General features: G+C 51.1%; 46 non-coding genes across 46 annotated transcripts; all 46 read left to right on the plus strand.

Moving 5' to 3' along the window:
- Positions 1 to 381: 381 nt before the first annotated feature.
- LOC129174574 (5S ribosomal RNA) lies at positions 382 to 500 on the plus strand. Its single transcript, XR_008567573.1, has one exon. It is a non-coding gene; the product is annotated as a 5S ribosomal RNA (ribosomal RNA).
- Positions 501 to 800: 300 nt separating this feature from the next.
- Positions 801 to 919, plus strand: LOC129174607 (5S ribosomal RNA). Its single transcript, XR_008567605.1, has one exon. It is a non-coding gene; the product is annotated as a 5S ribosomal RNA (ribosomal RNA).
- A 300-nt stretch (positions 920 to 1,219) lies between these two features.
- On the plus strand, positions 1,220 to 1,338 carry LOC129174619 (5S ribosomal RNA). Its single transcript, XR_008567616.1, has one exon. It is a non-coding gene; the product is annotated as a 5S ribosomal RNA (ribosomal RNA).
- A 300-nt stretch (positions 1,339 to 1,638) lies between these two features.
- On the plus strand, positions 1,639 to 1,757 carry LOC129174630 (5S ribosomal RNA). Its single transcript, XR_008567627.1, has one exon. It is a non-coding gene; the product is annotated as a 5S ribosomal RNA (ribosomal RNA).
- A 301-nt stretch (positions 1,758 to 2,058) lies between these two features.
- On the plus strand, positions 2,059 to 2,177 carry LOC129174598 (5S ribosomal RNA). The gene has a single exon (XR_008567596.1). It is a non-coding gene; the product is annotated as a 5S ribosomal RNA (ribosomal RNA).
- A 300-nt stretch (positions 2,178 to 2,477) lies between these two features.
- LOC129174585 (5S ribosomal RNA) lies at positions 2,478 to 2,597 on the plus strand. The gene has a single exon (XR_008567583.1). It is a non-coding gene; the product is annotated as a 5S ribosomal RNA (ribosomal RNA).
- A 299-nt stretch (positions 2,598 to 2,896) lies between these two features.
- Positions 2,897 to 3,016, plus strand: LOC129174586 (5S ribosomal RNA). The gene has a single exon (XR_008567584.1). It is a non-coding gene; the product is annotated as a 5S ribosomal RNA (ribosomal RNA).
- Positions 3,017 to 3,316: 300 nt separating this feature from the next.
- On the plus strand, positions 3,317 to 3,435 carry LOC129174642 (5S ribosomal RNA). Its single transcript, XR_008567638.1, has one exon. It is a non-coding gene; the product is annotated as a 5S ribosomal RNA (ribosomal RNA).
- Positions 3,436 to 3,735: 300 nt separating this feature from the next.
- Positions 3,736 to 3,854, plus strand: LOC129174581 (5S ribosomal RNA). Its single transcript, XR_008567579.1, has one exon. It is a non-coding gene; the product is annotated as a 5S ribosomal RNA (ribosomal RNA).
- Positions 3,855 to 4,154: 300 nt separating this feature from the next.
- Positions 4,155 to 4,273, plus strand: LOC129174592 (5S ribosomal RNA). The gene has a single exon (XR_008567590.1). It is a non-coding gene; the product is annotated as a 5S ribosomal RNA (ribosomal RNA).
- Positions 4,274 to 4,572: 299 nt separating this feature from the next.
- LOC129174599 (5S ribosomal RNA) lies at positions 4,573 to 4,691 on the plus strand. Its single transcript, XR_008567597.1, has one exon. It is a non-coding gene; the product is annotated as a 5S ribosomal RNA (ribosomal RNA).
- A 299-nt stretch (positions 4,692 to 4,990) lies between these two features.
- Positions 4,991 to 5,109, plus strand: LOC129174600 (5S ribosomal RNA). The gene has a single exon (XR_008567598.1). It is a non-coding gene; the product is annotated as a 5S ribosomal RNA (ribosomal RNA).
- A 300-nt stretch (positions 5,110 to 5,409) lies between these two features.
- Positions 5,410 to 5,528, plus strand: LOC129174601 (5S ribosomal RNA). The gene has a single exon (XR_008567599.1). It is a non-coding gene; the product is annotated as a 5S ribosomal RNA (ribosomal RNA).
- A 300-nt stretch (positions 5,529 to 5,828) lies between these two features.
- Positions 5,829 to 5,947, plus strand: LOC129174602 (5S ribosomal RNA). The gene has a single exon (XR_008567600.1). It is a non-coding gene; the product is annotated as a 5S ribosomal RNA (ribosomal RNA).
- Positions 5,948 to 6,247: 300 nt separating this feature from the next.
- LOC129174587 (5S ribosomal RNA) lies at positions 6,248 to 6,367 on the plus strand. The gene has a single exon (XR_008567585.1). It is a non-coding gene; the product is annotated as a 5S ribosomal RNA (ribosomal RNA).
- Positions 6,368 to 6,667: 300 nt separating this feature from the next.
- LOC129174603 (5S ribosomal RNA) lies at positions 6,668 to 6,786 on the plus strand. Its single transcript, XR_008567601.1, has one exon. It is a non-coding gene; the product is annotated as a 5S ribosomal RNA (ribosomal RNA).
- A 300-nt stretch (positions 6,787 to 7,086) lies between these two features.
- LOC129174604 (5S ribosomal RNA) lies at positions 7,087 to 7,205 on the plus strand. The gene has a single exon (XR_008567602.1). It is a non-coding gene; the product is annotated as a 5S ribosomal RNA (ribosomal RNA).
- A 300-nt stretch (positions 7,206 to 7,505) lies between these two features.
- Positions 7,506 to 7,624, plus strand: LOC129174605 (5S ribosomal RNA). Its single transcript, XR_008567603.1, has one exon. It is a non-coding gene; the product is annotated as a 5S ribosomal RNA (ribosomal RNA).
- Positions 7,625 to 7,924: 300 nt separating this feature from the next.
- Positions 7,925 to 8,044, plus strand: LOC129174588 (5S ribosomal RNA). Its single transcript, XR_008567586.1, has one exon. It is a non-coding gene; the product is annotated as a 5S ribosomal RNA (ribosomal RNA).
- A 300-nt stretch (positions 8,045 to 8,344) lies between these two features.
- On the plus strand, positions 8,345 to 8,463 carry LOC129174606 (5S ribosomal RNA). The gene has a single exon (XR_008567604.1). It is a non-coding gene; the product is annotated as a 5S ribosomal RNA (ribosomal RNA).
- Positions 8,464 to 8,763: 300 nt separating this feature from the next.
- Positions 8,764 to 8,883, plus strand: LOC129174589 (5S ribosomal RNA). Its single transcript, XR_008567587.1, has one exon. It is a non-coding gene; the product is annotated as a 5S ribosomal RNA (ribosomal RNA).
- Positions 8,884 to 9,183: 300 nt separating this feature from the next.
- Positions 9,184 to 9,303, plus strand: LOC129174590 (5S ribosomal RNA). The gene has a single exon (XR_008567588.1). It is a non-coding gene; the product is annotated as a 5S ribosomal RNA (ribosomal RNA).
- A 300-nt stretch (positions 9,304 to 9,603) lies between these two features.
- Positions 9,604 to 9,723, plus strand: LOC129174591 (5S ribosomal RNA). The gene has a single exon (XR_008567589.1). It is a non-coding gene; the product is annotated as a 5S ribosomal RNA (ribosomal RNA).
- A 300-nt stretch (positions 9,724 to 10,023) lies between these two features.
- Positions 10,024 to 10,142, plus strand: LOC129174608 (5S ribosomal RNA). The gene has a single exon (XR_008567606.1). It is a non-coding gene; the product is annotated as a 5S ribosomal RNA (ribosomal RNA).
- A 300-nt stretch (positions 10,143 to 10,442) lies between these two features.
- LOC129174593 (5S ribosomal RNA) lies at positions 10,443 to 10,562 on the plus strand. The gene has a single exon (XR_008567591.1). It is a non-coding gene; the product is annotated as a 5S ribosomal RNA (ribosomal RNA).
- Positions 10,563 to 10,862: 300 nt separating this feature from the next.
- On the plus strand, positions 10,863 to 10,981 carry LOC129174609 (5S ribosomal RNA). The gene has a single exon (XR_008567607.1). It is a non-coding gene; the product is annotated as a 5S ribosomal RNA (ribosomal RNA).
- Positions 10,982 to 11,281: 300 nt separating this feature from the next.
- Positions 11,282 to 11,400, plus strand: LOC129174610 (5S ribosomal RNA). The gene has a single exon (XR_008567608.1). It is a non-coding gene; the product is annotated as a 5S ribosomal RNA (ribosomal RNA).
- A 300-nt stretch (positions 11,401 to 11,700) lies between these two features.
- LOC129174611 (5S ribosomal RNA) lies at positions 11,701 to 11,819 on the plus strand. Its single transcript, XR_008567609.1, has one exon. It is a non-coding gene; the product is annotated as a 5S ribosomal RNA (ribosomal RNA).
- Positions 11,820 to 12,119: 300 nt separating this feature from the next.
- Positions 12,120 to 12,239, plus strand: LOC129174594 (5S ribosomal RNA). Its single transcript, XR_008567592.1, has one exon. It is a non-coding gene; the product is annotated as a 5S ribosomal RNA (ribosomal RNA).
- Positions 12,240 to 12,539: 300 nt separating this feature from the next.
- LOC129174612 (5S ribosomal RNA) lies at positions 12,540 to 12,658 on the plus strand. The gene has a single exon (XR_008567610.1). It is a non-coding gene; the product is annotated as a 5S ribosomal RNA (ribosomal RNA).
- Positions 12,659 to 12,958: 300 nt separating this feature from the next.
- Positions 12,959 to 13,077, plus strand: LOC129174613 (5S ribosomal RNA). The gene has a single exon (XR_008567611.1). It is a non-coding gene; the product is annotated as a 5S ribosomal RNA (ribosomal RNA).
- Positions 13,078 to 13,377: 300 nt separating this feature from the next.
- Positions 13,378 to 13,496, plus strand: LOC129174614 (5S ribosomal RNA). The gene has a single exon (XR_008567612.1). It is a non-coding gene; the product is annotated as a 5S ribosomal RNA (ribosomal RNA).
- A 300-nt stretch (positions 13,497 to 13,796) lies between these two features.
- LOC129174615 (5S ribosomal RNA) lies at positions 13,797 to 13,915 on the plus strand. Its single transcript, XR_008567613.1, has one exon. It is a non-coding gene; the product is annotated as a 5S ribosomal RNA (ribosomal RNA).
- Positions 13,916 to 14,215: 300 nt separating this feature from the next.
- On the plus strand, positions 14,216 to 14,334 carry LOC129174617 (5S ribosomal RNA). The gene has a single exon (XR_008567614.1). It is a non-coding gene; the product is annotated as a 5S ribosomal RNA (ribosomal RNA).
- Positions 14,335 to 14,634: 300 nt separating this feature from the next.
- On the plus strand, positions 14,635 to 14,753 carry LOC129174618 (5S ribosomal RNA). The gene has a single exon (XR_008567615.1). It is a non-coding gene; the product is annotated as a 5S ribosomal RNA (ribosomal RNA).
- A 300-nt stretch (positions 14,754 to 15,053) lies between these two features.
- On the plus strand, positions 15,054 to 15,173 carry LOC129174595 (5S ribosomal RNA). The gene has a single exon (XR_008567593.1). It is a non-coding gene; the product is annotated as a 5S ribosomal RNA (ribosomal RNA).
- A 300-nt stretch (positions 15,174 to 15,473) lies between these two features.
- On the plus strand, positions 15,474 to 15,592 carry LOC129174620 (5S ribosomal RNA). The gene has a single exon (XR_008567617.1). It is a non-coding gene; the product is annotated as a 5S ribosomal RNA (ribosomal RNA).
- A 300-nt stretch (positions 15,593 to 15,892) lies between these two features.
- LOC129174621 (5S ribosomal RNA) lies at positions 15,893 to 16,011 on the plus strand. Its single transcript, XR_008567618.1, has one exon. It is a non-coding gene; the product is annotated as a 5S ribosomal RNA (ribosomal RNA).
- A 300-nt stretch (positions 16,012 to 16,311) lies between these two features.
- Positions 16,312 to 16,430, plus strand: LOC129174584 (5S ribosomal RNA). The gene has a single exon (XR_008567582.1). It is a non-coding gene; the product is annotated as a 5S ribosomal RNA (ribosomal RNA).
- A 300-nt stretch (positions 16,431 to 16,730) lies between these two features.
- Positions 16,731 to 16,849, plus strand: LOC129174622 (5S ribosomal RNA). Its single transcript, XR_008567619.1, has one exon. It is a non-coding gene; the product is annotated as a 5S ribosomal RNA (ribosomal RNA).
- Positions 16,850 to 17,149: 300 nt separating this feature from the next.
- On the plus strand, positions 17,150 to 17,268 carry LOC129174623 (5S ribosomal RNA). The gene has a single exon (XR_008567620.1). It is a non-coding gene; the product is annotated as a 5S ribosomal RNA (ribosomal RNA).
- Positions 17,269 to 17,568: 300 nt separating this feature from the next.
- On the plus strand, positions 17,569 to 17,687 carry LOC129174624 (5S ribosomal RNA). Its single transcript, XR_008567621.1, has one exon. It is a non-coding gene; the product is annotated as a 5S ribosomal RNA (ribosomal RNA).
- A 302-nt stretch (positions 17,688 to 17,989) lies between these two features.
- On the plus strand, positions 17,990 to 18,109 carry LOC129174596 (5S ribosomal RNA). Its single transcript, XR_008567594.1, has one exon. It is a non-coding gene; the product is annotated as a 5S ribosomal RNA (ribosomal RNA).
- A 300-nt stretch (positions 18,110 to 18,409) lies between these two features.
- LOC129174625 (5S ribosomal RNA) lies at positions 18,410 to 18,528 on the plus strand. Its single transcript, XR_008567622.1, has one exon. It is a non-coding gene; the product is annotated as a 5S ribosomal RNA (ribosomal RNA).
- A 300-nt stretch (positions 18,529 to 18,828) lies between these two features.
- On the plus strand, positions 18,829 to 18,947 carry LOC129174626 (5S ribosomal RNA). Its single transcript, XR_008567623.1, has one exon. It is a non-coding gene; the product is annotated as a 5S ribosomal RNA (ribosomal RNA).
- Positions 18,948 to 19,247: 300 nt separating this feature from the next.
- Positions 19,248 to 19,366, plus strand: LOC129174627 (5S ribosomal RNA). Its single transcript, XR_008567624.1, has one exon. It is a non-coding gene; the product is annotated as a 5S ribosomal RNA (ribosomal RNA).
- Positions 19,367 to 19,437: the final 71 nt, after the last annotated feature.

Consider the following 19,437-nt stretch of genomic DNA (forward strand, 5'->3'; position numbering starts at 1 on the left):
TCCGATCTCGGAAGCTAAGCAGGGGCGGGCCTGGTGAGTACTTGGATGGGAGACCGCCTGGGAATACCAGGTGCTGTAAGCTTTTTAGGCTCTTGGCTTTCAGCAGAGGGCGCTGTTTCCCACTTCTTGGAAAACGCCATCACTTTGAATGGAGAAGAGTATTTATTTTGCCCTCATGTGAGGAACATCCATCTACAGTGTTTTTCTCTCTGCTGTGAAGTTCAAACAGGCTTACAGGCTGGCTGTGGCTGCGACCGGTGGCACAAAACAGCCAGAAAAACCATACGAGCAGCAAAGTGTGCACACACATCCGAGACCGTTTGCAGAAGCGCAGTTTGACCAGTGTCGTCTTTAAAAGGAAAGTTTTCAGAGAGCTTTCCGGCTTACGGCCATACTACCCTGAGAACGCCCGATCTCGTCCGATCTCGGAAGCTAAGCAGGGGCGGGCCTGGTGAGTACTTGGATGGGAGACCGCCTGGGAATACCAGGTGCTGTAAGCTTTTTAGGCTCTTGGCTTTCAGCAGAGGGCGCTGTTTCCCACTTCTTGGAAAACGCCATCACTTTGAATGGAGGAAGAGTATTTATTTTGCCCTCATGTGAGGAACATCCATCTACAGTGTTTTTCTCTCTGCTGTGAAGTTCAAACAGGCTTACAGGCTGGCTGTGGCTGCGACCGGTGGCACAAAACAGCCAGAAAAACCATACGAGCAGCAAAGTGTGCACACACATCCGAGACCGTTTGCAGAAGCGCAGTTTGACCAGTGTCGTCTTTAAAAGGAAAGTTTTCAGAGAGCTTTCCGGCTTACGGCCATACTACCCTGAGAACGCCCGATCTCGTCCGATCTCGGAAGCTAAGCAGGGGCGGGCCTGGTGAGTACTTGGATGGGAGACCGCCTGGGAATACCAGGTGCTGTAAGCTTTTTAGGCTCTTGGCTTTCAGCAGAGGGCGCTGTTTCCCACTTCTTGGAAAACGCCATCACTTTGAATGGAGGAAGAGTATTTATTTTGCCCTCATGTGAGGAACATCCATCTACAGTGTTTTTCTCTCTGCTGTGAAGTTCAAACAGGCTTACAGGCTGGCTGTGGCTGCGACCGGTGGCACAAAACAGCCAGAAAAACCATACGAGCAGCAAAGTGTGCACACACATCCGAGACCGTTTGCAGAAGCGCAGTTTGACCAGTGTCGTCTTTAAAAGGAAAGTTTTCAGAGAGCTTTCCGGCTTACGGCCATACTACCCTGAGAACGCCCGATCTCGTCCGATCTCGGAAGCTAAGCAGGGGCGGGCCTGGTGAGTACTTGGATGGGAGACCGCCTGGGAATACCAGGTGCTGTAAGCTTTTTAGGCTCTTGGCTTTCAGCAGAGGGCGCTGTTTCCCACTTCTTGGAAAACGCCATCACTTTGAATGGAGGAAGAGTATTTATTTTGCCCTCATGTGAGGAACATCCATCTACAGTGTTTTTCTCTCTGCTGTGAAGTTCAAACAGGCTTACAGGCTGGCTGTGGCTGCGACCGGTGGCACAAAACAGCCAGAAAAACCATACGAGCAGCAAAGTGTGCACACACATCCGAGACCGTTTGCAGAAGCGCAGTTTGACCAGTGTCGTCTTTAAAAGGAAAGTTTTCAGAGAGCTTTCCGGCTTACGGCCATACTACCCTGAGAACGCCCGATCTCGTCCGATCTCGGAAGCTAAGCAGGGGCGGGCCTGGTGAGTACTTGGATGGGAGACCGCCTGGGAATACCAGGTGCTGTAAGCTTTTTAGGCTCTTGGCTTTCAGCAGAGGGCGCTGTTTCCCACTTCTTGGAAAACGCCATCACTTTGAATGGAGGAAGAGTATTTATTTTGCCCTCATGTGAGGAACATCCATCTACAGTGTTTTTCTCTCTGCTGTGAAGTTCAAACAGGCTTACAGGCTGGCTGTGGCTGCGACCGGTGGCACAAAACAGCCAGAAAAACCATACGAGCAGCAAAGTGTGCACACACATCCGAGACCGTTTGCAGAAGCGCAGTTTGACCAGTGTCGTCTTTAAAAGGAAAGTTTTCAGAGAGCTTTCCGGCTTAACGGCCATACTACCCTGAGAACGCCCGATCTCGTCCGATCTCGGAAGCTAAGCAGGGGCGGGCCTGGTGAGTACTTGGATGGGAGACCGCCTGGGAATACCAGGTGCTGTAAGCTTTTTAGGCTCTTGGCTTTCAGCAGAGGGCGCTGTTTCCCACTTCTTGGAAAACGCCATCACTTTGAATGGAGGAAGAGTATTTATTTTGCCCTCATGTGAGGAACATCCATCTACAGTGTTTTTCTCTCTGCTGTGAAGTTCAAACAGGCTTACAGGCTGGCTGTGGCTGCGACCGGTGGCACAAAACAGCCAGAAAAACCATACGAGCAGCAAAGTGTGCACACACATCCGAGACCGTTTGCAGAAGCGCAGTTTGACCAGTGTCGTCTTTAAAAGGAAAGTTTTCAGAGAGCTTTCCGGCTTACGGCCATACTACCCTGAGAACGCCCGATCTCGTCCGATCTCGGAAGCTAAGCAGGGGCGGGCCTGGTGAGTACTTGGAATGGGAGACCGCCTGGGAATACCAGGTGCTGTAAGCTTTTTAGGCTCTTGGCTTTCAGCAGAGGGCGCTGTTTCCCACTTCTTGGAAAACGCCATCACTTTGAATGGAGGAAGAGTATTTATTTTGCCCTCATGTGAGGAACATCCATCTACAGTGTTTTTCTCTCTGCTGTGAAGTTCAAACAGGCTTACAGGCTGGCTGTGGCTGCGACCGGTGGCACAAAACAGCCAGAAAAACCATACGAGCAGCAAAGTGTGCACACACATCCGAGACCGTTTGCAGAAGCGCAGTTTGACCAGTGTCGTCTTTAAAGGAAAGTTTTCAGAGAGCTTTCCGGCTTACGGCCATACTACCCTGAGAACGCCCGATCTCGTCCGATCTCGGAAGCTAAGCAGGGGCGGGCCTGGTGAGTACTTGGAATGGGAGACCGCCTGGGAATACCAGGTGCTGTAAGCTTTTTAGGCTCTTGGCTTTCAGCAGAGGGCGCTGTTTCCCACTTCTTGGAAAACGCCATCACTTTGAATGGAGGAAGAGTATTTATTTTGCCCTCATGTGAGGAACATCCATCTACAGTGTTTTTCTCTCTGCTGTGAAGTTCAAACAGGCTTACAGGCTGGCTGTGGCTGCGACCGGTGGCACAAAACAGCCAGAAAAACCATACGAGCAGCAAAGTGTGCACACACATCCGAGACCGTTTGCAGAAGCGCAGTTTGACCAGTGTCGTCTTTAAAAGGAAAGTTTTCAGAGAGCTTTCCGGCTTACGGCCATACTACCCTGAGAACGCCCGATCTCGTCCGATCTCGGAAGCTAAGCAGGGGCGGGCCTGGTGAGTACTTGGATGGGAGACCGCCTGGGAATACCAGGTGCTGTAAGCTTTTTAGGCTCTTGGCTTTCAGCAGAGGGCGCTGTTTCCCACTTCTTGGAAAACGCCATCACTTTGAATGGAGGAAGAGTATTTATTTTGCCCTCATGTGAGGAACATCCATCTACAGTGTTTTTCTCTCTGCTGTGAAGTTCAAACAGGCTTACAGGCTGGCTGTGGCTGCGACCGGTGGCACAAAACAGCCAGAAAAACCATACGAGCAGCAAAGTGTGCACACACATCCGAGACCGTTTGCAGAAGCGCAGTTTGACCAGTGTCGTCTTTAAAAGGAAAGTTTTCAGAGAGCTTTCCGGCTTACGGCCATACTACCCTGAGAACGCCCGATCTCGTCCGATCTCGGAAGCTAAGCAGGGGCGGGCCTGGTGAGTACTTGGATGGGAGACCGCCTGGGAATACCAGGTGCTGTAAGCTTTTTAGGCTCTTGGCTTTCAGCAGAGGGCGCTGTTTCCCACTTCTTGGAAAACGCCATCACTTTGAATGGAGGAAGAGTATTTATTTTGCCCTCATGTGAGGAACATCCATCTACAGTGTTTTTCTCTCTGCTGTGAAGTTCAAACAGGCTTACAGGCTGGCTGTGGCTGCGACCGGTGGCACAAAACAGCCAGAAAAACCATACGAGCAGCAAAGTGTGCACACACATCCGAGACCGTTTGCAGAAGCGCAGTTTGACCAGTGTCGTCTTTAAAAGGAAAGTTTTCAGAGAGCTTTCCGGCTTACGGCCATACTACCCTGAGAACGCCCGATCTCGTCCGATCTCGGAAGCTAAGCAGGGGCGGGCCTGGTGAGTACTTGGATGGGAGACCGCCTGGGAATACCAGGTGCTGTAAGCTTTTTAGGCTCTTGGCTTTCAGCAGAGGGCGCTGTTTCCCACTTCTTGGAAAACGCCATCACTTTGAATGGAGGAAGAGTATTTATTTTGCCCTCATGTGAGGAACATCCATCTACAGTGTTTTTCTCTCTGCTGTGAAGTTCAAACAGGCTTACAGGCTGGCTGTGGCTGCGACCGGTGGCACAAAACAGCCAGAAAAACCATACGAGCAGCAAAGTGTGCACACACATCCGAGACCGTTTGCAGAAGCGCAGTTTGACCAGTGTCGTCTTTAAAAGGAAAGTTTTCAGAGAGCTTTCGGCTTACGGCCATACTACCCTGAGAACGCCCGATCTCGTCCGATCTCGGAAGCTAAGCAGGGGCGGGCCTGGTGAGTACTTGGATGGGAGACCGCCTGGGAATACCAGGTGCTGTAAGCTTTTTAGGCTCTTGGCTTTCAGCAGAGGGCGCTGTTTCCCACTTCTTGGAAAACGCCATCACTTTGAATGGAGGAAGAGTATTTATTTTGCCCTCATGTGAGGAACATCCATCTACAGTGTTTTTCTCTCTGCTGTGAAGTTCAAACAGGCTTACAGGCTGGCTGTGGCTGCGACCGGTGGCACAAAACAGCCAGAAAAACCATACGAGCAGCAAAGTGTGCACACACATCCGAGACCGTTTGCAGAAGCGCAGTTTGACCAGTGTCGTCTTTAAAAGGAAAGTTTTCAGAGAGCTTCCGGCTTACGGCCATACTACCCTGAGAACGCCCGATCTCGTCCGATCTCGGAAGCTAAGCAGGGGCGGGCCTGGTGAGTACTTGGATGGGAGACCGCCTGGGAATACCAGGTGCTGTAAGCTTTTTAGGCTCTTGGCTTTCAGCAGAGGGCGCTGTTTCCCACTTCTTGGAAAACGCCATCACTTTGAATGGAGGAAGAGTATTTATTTTGCCCTCATGTGAGGAACATCCATCTACAGTGTTTTTCTCTCTGCTGTGAAGTTCAAACAGGCTTACAGGCTGGCTGTGGCTGCGACCGGTGGCACAAAACAGCCAGAAAAACCATACGAGCAGCAAAGTGTGCACACACATCCGAGACCGTTTGCAGAAGCGCAGTTTGACCAGTGTCGTCTTTAAAAGGAAAGTTTTCAGAGAGCTTTCCGGCTTACGGCCATACTACCCTGAGAACGCCCGATCTCGTCCGATCTCGGAAGCTAAGCAGGGGCGGGCCTGGTGAGTACTTGGATGGGAGACCGCCTGGGAATACCAGGTGCTGTAAGCTTTTTAGGCTCTTGGCTTTCAGCAGAGGGCGCTGTTTCCCACTTCTTGGAAAACGCCATCACTTTGAATGGAGGAAGAGTATTTATTTTGCCCTCATGTGAGGAACATCCATCTACAGTGTTTTTCTCTCTGCTGTGAAGTTCAAACAGGCTTACAGGCTGGCTGTGGCTGCGACCGGTGGCACAAAACAGCCAGAAAAACCATACGAGCAGCAAAGTGTGCACACACATCCGAGACCGTTTGCAGAAGCGCAGTTTGACCAGTGTCGTCTTTAAAAGGAAAGTTTTCAGAGAGCTTTCCGGCTTACGGCCATACTACCCTGAGAACGCCCGATCTCGTCCGATCTCGGAAGCTAAGCAGGGGCGGGCCTGGTGAGTACTTGGATGGGAGACCGCCTGGGAATACCAGGTGCTGTAAGCTTTTTAGGCTCTTGGCTTTCAGCAGAGGGCGCTGTTTCCCACTTCTTGGAAAACGCCATCACTTTGAATGGAGGAAGAGTATTTATTTTGCCCTCATGTGAGGAACATCCATCTACAGTGTTTTTCTCTCTGCTGTGAAGTTCAAACAGGCTTACAGGCTGGCTGTGGCTGCGACCGGTGGCACAAAACAGCCAGAAAAACCATACGAGCAGCAAAGTGTGCACACACATCCGAGACCGTTTGCAGAAGCGCAGTTTGACCAGTGTCGTCTTTAAAAGGAAAGTTTTCAGAGAGCTTTCCGGCTTACGGCCATACTACCCTGAGAACGCCCGATCTCGTCCGATCTCGGAAGCTAAGCAGGGGCGGGCCTGGTGAGTACTTGGAATGGGAGACCGCCTGGGAATACCAGGTGCTGTAAGCTTTTTAGGCTCTTGGCTTTCAGCAGAGGGCGCTGTTTCCCACTTCTTGGAAAACGCCATCACTTTGAATGGAGGAAGAGTATTTATTTTGCCCTCATGTGAGGAACATCCATCTACAGTGTTTTTCTCTCTGCTGTGAAGTTCAAACAGGCTTACAGGCTGGCTGTGGCTGCGACCGGTGGCACAAAACAGCCAGAAAAACCATACGAGCAGCAAAGTGTGCACACACATCCGAGACCGTTTGCAGAAGCGCAGTTTGACCAGTGTCGTCTTTAAAAGGAAAGTTTTCAGAGAGCTTTCCGGCTTACGGCCATACTACCCTGAGAACGCCCGATCTCGTCCGATCTCGGAAGCTAAGCAGGGGCGGGCCTGGTGAGTACTTGGATGGGAGACCGCCTGGGAATACCAGGTGCTGTAAGCTTTTTAGGCTCTTGGCTTTCAGCAGAGGGCGCTGTTTCCCACTTCTTGGAAAACGCCATCACTTTGAATGGAGGAAGAGTATTTATTTTGCCCTCATGTGAGGAACATCCATCTACAGTGTTTTTCTCTCTGCTGTGAAGTTCAAACAGGCTTACAGGCTGGCTGTGGCTGCGACCGGTGGCACAAAACAGCCAGAAAAACCATACGAGCAGCAAAGTGTGCACACACATCCGAGACCGTTTGCAGAAGCGCAGTTTGACCAGTGTCGTCTTTAAAAGGAAAGTTTTCAGAGAGCTTTCCGGCTTACGGCCATACTACCCTGAGAACGCCCGATCTCGTCCGATCTCGGAAGCTAAGCAGGGGCGGGCCTGGTGAGTACTTGGATGGGAGACCGCCTGGGAATACCAGGTGCTGTAAGCTTTTTAGGCTCTTGGCTTTCAGCAGAGGGCGCTGTTTCCCACTTCTTGGAAAACGCCATCACTTTGAATGGAGGAAGAGTATTTATTTTGCCCTCATGTGAGGAACATCCATCTACAGTGTTTTTCTCTCTGCTGTGAAGTTCAAACAGGCTTACAGGCTGGCTGTGGCTGCGACCGGTGGCACAAAACAGCCAGAAAAACCATACGAGCAGCAAAGTGTGCACACACATCCGAGACCGTTTGCAGAAGCGCAGTTTGACCAGTGTCGTCTTTAAAAGGAAAGTTTTCAGAGAGCTTTCCGGCTTACGGCCATACTACCCTGAGAACGCCCGATCTCGTCCGATCTCGGAAGCTAAGCAGGGGCGGGCCTGGTGAGTACTTGGATGGGAGACCGCCTGGGAATACCAGGTGCTGTAAGCTTTTTAGGCTCTTGGCTTTCAGCAGAGGGCGCTGTTTCCCACTTCTTGGAAAACGCCATCACTTTGAATGGAGGAAGAGTATTTATTTTGCCCTCATGTGAGGAACATCCATCTACAGTGTTTTTCTCTCTGCTGTGAAGTTCAAACAGGCTTACAGGCTGGCTGTGGCTGCGACCGGTGGCACAAAACAGCCAGAAAAACCATACGAGCAGCAAAGTGTGCACACACATCCGAGACCGTTTGCAGAAGCGCAGTTTGACCAGTGTCGTCTTTAAAAGGAAAGTTTTCAGAGAGCTTTCCGGCTTACGGCCATACTACCCTGAGAACGCCCGATCTCGTCCGATCTCGGAAGCTAAGCAGGGGCGGGCCTGGTGAGTACTTGGAATGGGAGACCGCCTGGGAATACCAGGTGCTGTAAGCTTTTTAGGCTCTTGGCTTTCAGCAGAGGGCGCTGTTTCCCACTTCTTGGAAAACGCCATCACTTTGAATGGAGGAAGAGTATTTATTTTGCCCTCATGTGAGGAACATCCATCTACAGTGTTTTTCTCTCTGCTGTGAAGTTCAAACAGGCTTACAGGCTGGCTGTGGCTGCGACCGGTGGCACAAAACAGCCAGAAAAACCATACGAGCAGCAAAGTGTGCACACACATCCGAGACCGTTTGCAGAAGCGCAGTTTGACCAGTGTCGTCTTTAAAAGGAAAGTTTTCAGAGAGCTTTCCGGCTTACGGCCATACTACCCTGAGAACGCCCGATCTCGTCCGATCTCGGAAGCTAAGCAGGGGCGGGCCTGGTGAGTACTTGGATGGGAGACCGCCTGGGAATACCAGGTGCTGTAAGCTTTTTAGGCTCTTGGCTTTCAGCAGAGGGCGCTGTTTCCCACTTCTTGGAAAACGCCATCACTTTGAATGGAGGAAGAGTATTTATTTTGCCCTCATGTGAGGAACATCCATCTACAGTGTTTTTCTCTCTGCTGTGAAGTTCAAACAGGCTTACAGGCTGGCTGTGGCTGCGACCGGTGGCACAAAACAGCCAGAAAAACCATACGAGCAGCAAAGTGTGCACACACATCCGAGACCGTTTGCAGAAGCGCAGTTTGACCAGTGTCGTCTTTAAAAGGAAAGTTTTCAGAGAGCTTTCCGGCTTACGGCCATACTACCCTGAGAACGCCCGATCTCGTCCGATCTCGGAAGCTAAGCAGGGGCGGGCCTGGTGAGTACTTGGAATGGGAGACCGCCTGGGAATACCAGGTGCTGTAAGCTTTTTAGGCTCTTGGCTTTCAGCAGAGGGCGCTGTTTCCCACTTCTTGGAAAACGCCATCACTTTGAATGGAGGAAGAGTATTTATTTTGCCCTCATGTGAGGAACATCCATCTACAGTGTTTTTCTCTCTGCTGTGAAGTTCAAACAGGCTTACAGGCTGGCTGTGGCTGCGACCGGTGGCACAAAACAGCCAGAAAAACCATACGAGCAGCAAAGTGTGCACACACATCCGAGACCGTTTGCAGAAGCGCAGTTTGACCAGTGTCGTCTTTAAAAGGAAAGTTTTCAGAGAGCTTTCCGGCTTACGGCCATACTACCCTGAGAACGCCCGATCTCGTCCGATCTCGGAAGCTAAGCAGGGGCGGGCCTGGTGAGTACTTGGAATGGGAGACCGCCTGGGAATACCAGGTGCTGTAAGCTTTTTAGGCTCTTGGCTTTCAGCAGAGGGCGCTGTTTCCCACTTCTTGGAAAACGCCATCACTTTGAATGGAGGAAGAGTATTTATTTTGCCCTCATGTGAGGAACATCCATCTACAGTGTTTTTCTCTCTGCTGTGAAGTTCAAACAGGCTTACAGGCTGGCTGTGGCTGCGACCGGTGGCACAAAACAGCCAGAAAAACCATACGAGCAGCAAAGTGTGCACACACATCCGAGACCGTTTGCAGAAGCGCAGTTTGACCAGTGTCGTCTTTAAAAGGAAAGTTTTCAGAGAGCTTTCCGGCTTACGGCCATACTACCCTGAGAACGCCCGATCTCGTCCGATCTCGGAAGCTAAGCAGGGGCGGGCCTGGTGAGTACTTGGAATGGGAGACCGCCTGGGAATACCAGGTGCTGTAAGCTTTTTAGGCTCTTGGCTTTCAGCAGAGGGCGCTGTTTCCCACTTCTTGGAAAACGCCATCACTTTGAATGGAGGAAGAGTATTTATTTTGCCCTCATGTGAGGAACATCCATCTACAGTGTTTTTCTCTCTGCTGTGAAGTTCAAACAGGCTTACAGGCTGGCTGTGGCTGCGACCGGTGGCACAAAACAGCCAGAAAAACCATACGAGCAGCAAAGTGTGCACACACATCCGAGACCGTTTGCAGAAGCGCAGTTTGACCAGTGTCGTCTTTAAAAGGAAAGTTTTCAGAGAGCTTTCCGGCTTACGGCCATACTACCCTGAGAACGCCCGATCTCGTCCGATCTCGGAAGCTAAGCAGGGGCGGGCCTGGTGAGTACTTGGATGGGAGACCGCCTGGGAATACCAGGTGCTGTAAGCTTTTTAGGCTCTTGGCTTTCAGCAGAGGGCGCTGTTTCCCACTTCTTGGAAAACGCCATCACTTTGAATGGAGGAAGAGTATTTATTTTGCCCTCATGTGAGGAACATCCATCTACAGTGTTTTTCTCTCTGCTGTGAAGTTCAAACAGGCTTACAGGCTGGCTGTGGCTGCGACCGGTGGCACAAAACAGCCAGAAAAACCATACGAGCAGCAAAGTGTGCACACACATCCGAGACCGTTTGCAGAAGCGCAGTTTGACCAGTGTCGTCTTTAAAAGGAAAGTTTTCAGAGAGCTTTCCGGCTTACGGCCATACTACCCTGAGAACGCCCGATCTCGTCCGATCTCGGAAGCTAAGCAGGGGCGGGCCTGGTGAGTACTTGGAATGGGAGACCGCCTGGGAATACCAGGTGCTGTAAGCTTTTTAGGCTCTTGGCTTTCAGCAGAGGGCGCTGTTTCCCACTTCTTGGAAAACGCCATCACTTTGAATGGAGGAAGAGTATTTATTTTGCCCTCATGTGAGGAACATCCATCTACAGTGTTTTTCTCTCTGCTGTGAAGTTCAAACAGGCTTACAGGCTGGCTGTGGCTGCGACCGGTGGCACAAAACAGCCAGAAAAACCATACGAGCAGCAAAGTGTGCACACACATCCGAGACCGTTTGCAGAAGCGCAGTTTGACCAGTGTCGTCTTTAAAAGGAAAGTTTTCAGAGAGCTTTCCGGCTTACGGCCATACTACCCTGAGAACGCCCGATCTCGTCCGATCTCGGAAGCTAAGCAGGGGCGGGCCTGGTGAGTACTTGGATGGGAGACCGCCTGGGAATACCAGGTGCTGTAAGCTTTTTAGGCTCTTGGCTTTCAGCAGAGGGCGCTGTTTCCCACTTCTTGGAAAACGCCATCACTTTGAATGGAGGAAGAGTATTTATTTTGCCCTCATGTGAGGAACATCCATCTACAGTGTTTTTCTCTCTGCTGTGAAGTTCAAACAGGCTTACAGGCTGGCTGTGGCTGCGACCGGTGGCACAAAACAGCCAGAAAAACCATACGAGCAGCAAAGTGTGCACACACATCCGAGACCGTTTGCAGAAGCGCAGTTTGACCAGTGTCGTCTTTAAAAGGAAAGTTTTCAGAGAGCTTTCCGGCTTACGGCCATACTACCCTGAGAACGCCCGATCTCGTCCGATCTCGGAAGCTAAGCAGGGGCGGGCCTGGTGAGTACTTGGATGGGAGACCGCCTGGGAATACCAGGTGCTGTAAGCTTTTTAGGCTCTTGGCTTTCAGCAGAGGGCGCTGTTTCCCACTTCTTGGAAAACGCCATCACTTTGAATGGAGGAAGAGTATTTATTTTGCCCTCATGTGAGGAACATCCATCTACAGTGTTTTTCTCTCTGCTGTGAAGTTCAAACAGGCTTACAGGCTGGCTGTGGCTGCGACCGGTGGCACAAAACAGCCAGAAAAACCATACGAGCAGCAAAGTGTGCACACACATCCGAGACCGTTTGCAGAAGCGCAGTTTGACCAGTGTCGTCTTTAAAAGGAAAGTTTTCAGAGAGCTTTCCGGCTTACGGCCATACTACCCTGAGAACGCCCGATCTCGTCCGATCTCGGAAGCTAAGCAGGGGCGGGCCTGGTGAGTACTTGGATGGGAGACCGCCTGGGAATACCAGGTGCTGTAAGCTTTTTAGGCTCTTGGCTTTCAGCAGAGGGCGCTGTTTCCCACTTCTTGGAAAACGCCATCACTTTGAATGGAGGAAGAGTATTTATTTTGCCCTCATGTGAGGAACATCCATCTACAGTGTTTTTCTCTCTGCTGTGAAGTTCAAACAGGCTTACAGGCTGGCTGTGGCTGCGACCGGTGGCACAAAACAGCCAGAAAAACCATACGAGCAGCAAAGTGTGCACACACATCCGAGACCGTTTGCAGAAGCGCAGTTTGACCAGTGTCGTCTTTAAAAGGAAAGTTTTCAGAGAGCTTTCCGGCTTACGGCCATACTACCCTGAGAACGCCCGATCTCGTCCGATCTCGGAAGCTAAGCAGGGGCGGGCCTGGTGAGTACTTGGAATGGGAGACCGCCTGGGAATACCAGGTGCTGTAAGCTTTTTAGGCTCTTGGCTTTCAGCAGAGGGCGCTGTTTCCCACTTCTTGGAAAACGCCATCACTTTGAATGGAGGAAGAGTATTTATTTTGCCCTCATGTGAGGAACATCCATCTACAGTGTTTTTCTCTCTGCTGTGAAGTTCAAACAGGCTTACAGGCTGGCTGTGGCTGCGACCGGTGGCACAAAACAGCCAGAAAAACCATACGAGCAGCAAAGTGTGCACACACATCCGAGACCGTTTGCAGAAGCGCAGTTTGACCAGTGTCGTCTTTAAAAGGAAAGTTTTCAGAGAGCTTTCCGGCTTACGGCCATACTACCCTGAGAACGCCCGATCTCGTCCGATCTCGGAAGCTAAGCAGGGGCGGGCCTGGTGAGTACTTGGATGGGAGACCGCCTGGGAATACCAGGTGCTGTAAGCTTTTTAGGCTCTTGGCTTTCAGCAGAGGGCGCTGTTTCCCACTTCTTGGAAAACGCCATCACTTTGAATGGAGGAAGAGTATTTATTTTGCCCTCATGTGAGGAACATCCATCTACAGTGTTTTTCTCTCTGCTGTGAAGTTCAAACAGGCTTACAGGCTGGCTGTGGCTGCGACCGGTGGCACAAAACAGCCAGAAAAACCATACGAGCAGCAAAGTGTGCACACACATCCGAGACCGTTTGCAGAAGCGCAGTTTGACCAGTGTCGTCTTTAAAAGGAAAGTTTTCAGAGAGCTTTCCGGCTTACGGCCATACTACCCTGAGAACGCCCGATCTCGTCCGATCTCGGAAGCTAAGCAGGGGCGGGCCTGGTGAGTACTTGGATGGGAGACCGCCTGGGAATACCAGGTGCTGTAAGCTTTTTAGGCTCTTGGCTTTCAGCAGAGGGCGCTGTTTCCCACTTCTTGGAAAACGCCATCACTTTGAATGGAGGAAGAGTATTTATTTTGCCCTCATGTGAGGAACATCCATCTACAGTGTTTTTCTCTCTGCTGTGAAGTTCAAACAGGCTTACAGGCTGGCTGTGGCTGCGACCGGTGGCACAAAACAGCCAGAAAAACCATACGAGCAGCAAAGTGTGCACACACATCCGAGACCGTTTGCAGAAGCGCAGTTTGACCAGTGTCGTCTTTAAAAGGAAAGTTTTCAGAGAGCTTTCCGGCTTACGGCCATACTACCCTGAGAACGCCCGATCTCGTCCGATCTCGGAAGCTAAGCAGGGGCGGGCCTGGTGAGTACTTGGATGGGAGACCGCCTGGGAATACCAGGTGCTGTAAGCTTTTTAGGCTCTTGGCTTTCAGCAGAGGGCGCTGTTTCCCACTTCTTGGAAAACGCCATCACTTTGAATGGAGGAAGAGTATTTATTTTGCCCTCATGTGAGGAACATCCATCTACAGTGTTTTTCTCTCTGCTGTGAAGTTCAAACAGGCTTACAGGCTGGCTGTGGCTGCGACCGGTGGCACAAAACAGCCAGAAAAACCATACGAGCAGCAAAGTGTGCACACACATCCGAGACCGTTTGCAGAAGCGCAGTTTGACCAGTGTCGTCTTTAAAAGGAAAGTTTTCAGAGAGCTTTCCGGCTTACGGCCATACTACCCTGAGAACGCCCGATCTCGTCCGATCTCGGAAGCTAAGCAGGGGCGGGCCTGGTGAGTACTTGGATGGGAGACCGCCTGGGAATACCAGGTGCTGTAAGCTTTTTAGGCTCTTGGCTTTCAGCAGAGGGCGCTGTTTCCCACTTCTTGGAAAACGCCATCACTTTGAATGGAGGAAGAGTATTTATTTTGCCCTCATGTGAGGAACATCCATCTACAGTGTTTTTCTCTCTGCTGTGAAGTTCAAACAGGCTTACAGGCTGGCTGTGGCTGCGACCGGTGGCACAAAACAGCCAGAAAAACCATACGAGCAGCAAAGTGTGCACACACATCCGAGACCGTTTGCAGAAGCGCAGTTTGACCAGTGTCGTCTTTAAAAGGAAAGTTTTCAGAGAGCTTTCCGGCTTACGGCCATACTACCCTGAGAACGCCCGATCTCGTCCGATCTCGGAAGCTAAGCAGGGGCGGGCCTGGTGAGTACTTGGATGGGAGACCGCCTGGGAATACCAGGTGCTGTAAGCTTTTTAGGCTCTTGGCTTTCAGCAGAGGGCGCTGTTTCCCACTTCTTGGAAAACGCCATCACTTTGAATGGAGGAAGAGTATTTATTTTGCCCTCATGTGAGGAACATCCATCTACAGTGTTTTTCTCTCTGCTGTGAAGTTCAAACAGGCTTACAGGCTGGCTGTGGCTGCGACCGGTGGCACAAAACAGCCAGAAAAACCATACGAGCAGCAAAGTGTGCACACACATCCGAGACCGTTTGCAGAAGCGCAGTTTGACCAGTGTCGTCTTTAAAAGGAAAGTTTTCAGAGAGCTTTCCGGCTTACGGCCATACTACCCTGAGAACGCCCGATCTCGTCCGATCTCGGAAGCTAAGCAGGGGCGGGCCTGGTGAGTACTTGGATGGGAGACCGCCTGGGAATACCAGGTGCTGTAAGCTTTTTAGGCTCTTGGCTTTCAGCAGAGGGCGCTGTTTCCCACTTCTTGGAAAACGCCATCACTTTGAATGGAGGAAGAGTATTTATTTTGCCCTCATGTGAGGAACATCCATCTACAGTGTTTTTCTCTCTGCTGTGAAGTTCAAACAGGCTTACAGGCTGGCTGTGGCTGCGACCGGTGGCACAAAACAGCCAGAAAAACCATACGAGCAGCAAAGTGTGCACACACATCCGAGACCGTTTGCAGAAGCGCAGTTTGACCAGTGTCGTCTTTAAAAGGAAAGTTTTCAGAGAGCTTTCCGGCTTACGGCCATACTACCCTGAGAACGCCCGATCTCGTCCGATCTCGGAAGCTAAGCAGGGGCGGGCCTGGTGAGTACTTGGAATGGGAGACCGCCTGGGAATACCAGGTGCTGTAAGCTTTTTAGGCTCTTGGCTTTCAGCAGAGGGCGCTGTTTCCCACTTCTTGGAAAACGCCATCACTTTGAATGGAGGAAGAGTATTTATTTTGCCCTCATGTGAGGAACATCCATCTACAGTGTTTTTCTCTCTGCTGTGAAGTTCAAACAGGCTTACAGGCTGGCTGTGGCTGCGACCGGTGGCACAAAACAGCCAGAAAAACCATACGAGCAGCAAAGTGTGCACACACATCCGAGACCGTTTGCAGAAGCGCAGTTTGACCAGTGTCGTCTTTAAAAGGAAAGTTTTCAGAGAGCTTTCCGGCTTACGGCCATACTACCCTGAGAACGCCCGATCTCGTCCGATCTCGGAAGCTAAGCAGGGGCGGGCCTGGTGAGTACTTGGATGGGAGACCGCCTGGGAATACCAGGTGCTGTAAGCTTTTTAGGCTCTTGGCTTTCAGCAGAGGGCGCTGTTTCCCACTTCTTGGAAAACGCCATCACTTTGAATGGAGGAAGAGTATTTATTTTGCCCTCATGTGAGGAACATCCATCTACAGTGTTTTTCTCTCTGCTGTGAAGTTCAAACAGGCTTACAGGCTGGCTGTGGCTGCGACCGGTGGCACAAAACAGCCAGAAAAACCATACGAGCAGCAAAGTGTGCGCACACATCCGAGACCGTTTGCAGAAGCGCAGTTTGACCAGTGTCGTCTTTAAAAGGAAAGTTTTCAGAGAGCTTTCCGGCTTACGGCCATACTACCCTGAGAACGCCCGATCTCGTCCGATCTCGGAAGCTAAGCAGGGGCGGGCCTGGTGAGTACTTGGATGGGAGACCGCCTGGGAATACCAGGTGCTGTAAGCTTTTTAGGCTCTTGGCTTTCAGCAGAGGGCGCTGTTTCCCACTTCTTGGAAAACGCCATCACTTTGAATGGAGGAAGAGTATTTATTTTGCCCTCATGTGAGGAACATCCATCTACAGTGTTTTTCTCTCTGCTGTGAAGTTCAAACAGGCTTACAGGCTGGCTGTGGCTGCGACCGGTGGCACAAAACAGCCAGAAAAACCATACGAGCAGCAAAGTGTGCACACACATCCGAGACCGTTTGCAGAAGCGCAGTTTGACCAGTGTCGTCTTTAAAAGGAAAGTTTTCAGAGAGCTTTCCGGCTTACGGCCATACTACCCTGAGAACGCCCGATCTCGTCCGATCTCGGAAGCTATGCAGGGGCGGGCCTGGTGAGTACTTGGATGGGAGACCGCCTGGGAATACCAGGTGCTGTAAGCTTTTTAGGCTCTTGGCTTTCAGCAGAGGGCGCTGTTTCCCACTTCTTGGAAAACGCCATCACTTTGAATGGAGGAAGAGTATTTATTTTGCCCTCATGTGAGGAACATCCATCTACAGTGTTTTTCTCTCTGCTGTGAAGTTCAAACAGGCTTACAGGCTGGCTGTGGCTGCGACCGGTGGCACAAAACAGCCAGAAAAACCATACGAGCAGCAAAGTGTGCACACACATCCGAGACCGTTTGCAGAAGCGCAGTTTGACCAGTGTCGTCTTTAAAAGGAAAGTTTTCAGAGAGCTTTCCGGCTTACGGCCATACTACCCTGAGAACGCCCGATCTCGTCCGATCTCGGAAGCTAAGCAGGGGCGGGCCTGGTGAGTACTTGGATGGGAGACCGCCTGGGAATACCAGGTGCTGTAAGCTTTTTAGGCTCTTGGCTTTCAGCAGAGGGCGCTGTTTCCCACTTCTTGGAAAACGCCATCACTTTGAATGGAGGAAGAGTATTTATTTTGCCCTCATGTGAGGAACATCCATCTACAGTGTTTTTCTCTCTGCTGTGAAGTTCAAACAGGCTTACAGGCTGGCTGTGGCTGCGACCGGTGGCACAAAACAGCCAGAAAAACCATACGAGCAGCAAAGTGTGCACACACATCCGAGACCGTTTGCAGAAGCGCAGTTTGACCAGTGTCGTCTTTAAAAGGAAAGTTTTCAGAGAGCTTTCCGGCTTACGGCCATACTACCCTGAGAACGCCCGATCTCGTCCGATCTCGGAAGCTAAGCAGGGGCGGGCCTGGTGAGTACTTGGATGGGAGACCGCCTGGGAATACCAGGTGCTGTAAGCTTTTTAGGCTCTTGGCTTTCAGCAGAGGGCGCTGTTTCCCACTTCTTGGAAAACGCCATCACTTTGAATGGAGGAAGAGTATTTATTTTGCCCTCATGTGAGGAACATCCATCTACAGTGTTTTTCTCTCTGCTGTGAAGTTCAAACAGGCTTACAGGCTGGCTGTGGCTGCGACCGGTGGCACAAAACAGCCAGAAAAACCATACGAGCAGCAAAGTGTGCACACACATCCGAGACCGTTTGCAGAAGCGCAGTTTGACCAGTGTCGTCTTTAAAAGGAAAGTTTTCAGAGAGCTTTCCGGCTTACGGCCATACTACCCTGAGAACGCCCGATCTCGTCCGATCTCGGAAGCTAAGCAGGGGCGGGCCTGGTGAGTACTTGGATGGGAGACCGCCTGGGAATACCAGGTGCTGTAAGCTTTTTAGGCTCTTGGCTTTCAGCAGAGGGCGCTGTTTCCCACTTCTTGGAAAACGCCATCACTTTGAATGGAGGAAGAGTATTTATTTTGCCCTCATGTGAGGAACATCCATCTACAGTGTTTTTCTCTCTGCTGTGAAAAGTTCAAACAGGCTTACAGGCTGGCTGTGGCTGCGACCGGTGGCACAAAACAGCCAGAAAAACCATACGAGCAGCAAAGTGTGCACACACATCCGAGACCGTTTGCAGAAGCGCAGTTTGACCAGTGTCGTCTTTAAAAGGAAAGTTTTCAGAGAGCTTTCCGGCTTACGGCCATACTACCCTGAGAACGCCCGATCTCGTCCGATCTCGGAAGCTAAGCAGGGGCGGGCCTGGTGAGTACTTGGAATGGGAGACCGCCTGGGAATACCAGGTGCTGTAAGCTTTTTAGGCTCTTGGCTTTCAGCAGAGGGCGCTGTTTCCCACTTCTTGGAAAACGCCATCACTTTGAATGGAGGAAGAGTATTTATTTTGCCCTCATGTGAGGAACATCCATCTACAGTGTTTTTCTCTCTGCTGTGAAGTTCAAACAGGCTTACAGGCTGGCTGTGGCTGCGACCGGTGGCACAAAACAGCCAGAAAAACCATACGAGCAGCAAAGTGTGCACACACATCCGAGACCGTTTGCAGAAGCGCAGTTTGACCAGTGTCGTCTTTAAAAGGAAAGTTTTCAGAGAGCTTTCCGGCTTACGGCCATACTACCCTGAGAACGCCCGATCTCGTCCGATCTCGGAAGCTAAGCAGGGGCGGGCCTGGTGAGTACTTGGATGGGAGACCGCCTGGGAATACCAGGTGCTGTAAGCTTTTTAGGCTCTTGGCTTTCAGCAGAGGGCGCTGTTTCCCACTTCTTGGAAAACGCCATCACTTTGAATGGAGGAAGAGTATTTATTTTGCCCTCATGTGAGGAACATCCATCTACAGTGTTTTTCTCTCTGCTGTGAAGTTCAAACAGGCTTACAGGCTGGCTGTGGCTGCGACCGGTGGCACAAAACAGCCAGAAAAACCATACGAGCAGCAAAGTGTGCACACACATCCGAGACCGTTTGCAGAAGCGCAGTTTGACCAGTGTCGTCTTTAAAAGGAAAGTTTTCAGAGAGCTTTCCGGCTTACGGCCATACTACCCTGAGAACGCCCGATCTCGTCCGATCTCGGAAGCTAAGCAGGGGCGGGCCTGGTGAGTACTTGGATGGGAGACCGCCTGGGAATACCAGGTGCTGTAAGCTTTTTAGGCTCTTGGCTTTCAGCAGAGGGCGCTGTTTCCCACTTCTTGGAAAACGCCATCACTTTGAATGGAGGAAGAGTATTTATTTTGCCCTCATGTGAGGAACATCCATCTACAGTGTTTTTCTCTCTGCTGTGAAGTTCAAACAGGCTTACAGGCTGGCTGTGGCTGCGACCGGTGGCACAAAACAGCCAGAAAAACCATACGAGCAGCAAAGTGTGCACACACATCCGAGACCGTTTGCAGAAGCGCAGTTTGACCAGTGTCGTCTTTAAAAGGAAAGTTTTCAGAGAGCTTTCCGGCTTACGGCCATACTACCCTGAGAACGCCCGATCTCGTCCGATCTCGGAAGCTAAGCAGGGGCGGGCCTGGTGAGTACTTGGATGGGAGACCGCCTGGGAATACCAGGTGCTGTAAGCTTTTTAGGCTCTTGGCTTTCAGCAGAGGGCGCTGTTTCCCACTTCTTGGAAAACGCCATCACTTTGAATGGA

Source organism: Dunckerocampus dactyliophorus, unplaced genomic scaffold (assembly GCF_027744805.1).
Source record: "Dunckerocampus dactyliophorus isolate RoL2022-P2 unplaced genomic scaffold, RoL_Ddac_1.1 HiC_scaffold_136, whole genome shotgun sequence".
NCBI classification, from domain to species: Eukaryota; Metazoa; Chordata; class Actinopteri; order Syngnathiformes; family Syngnathidae; genus Dunckerocampus; species Dunckerocampus dactyliophorus.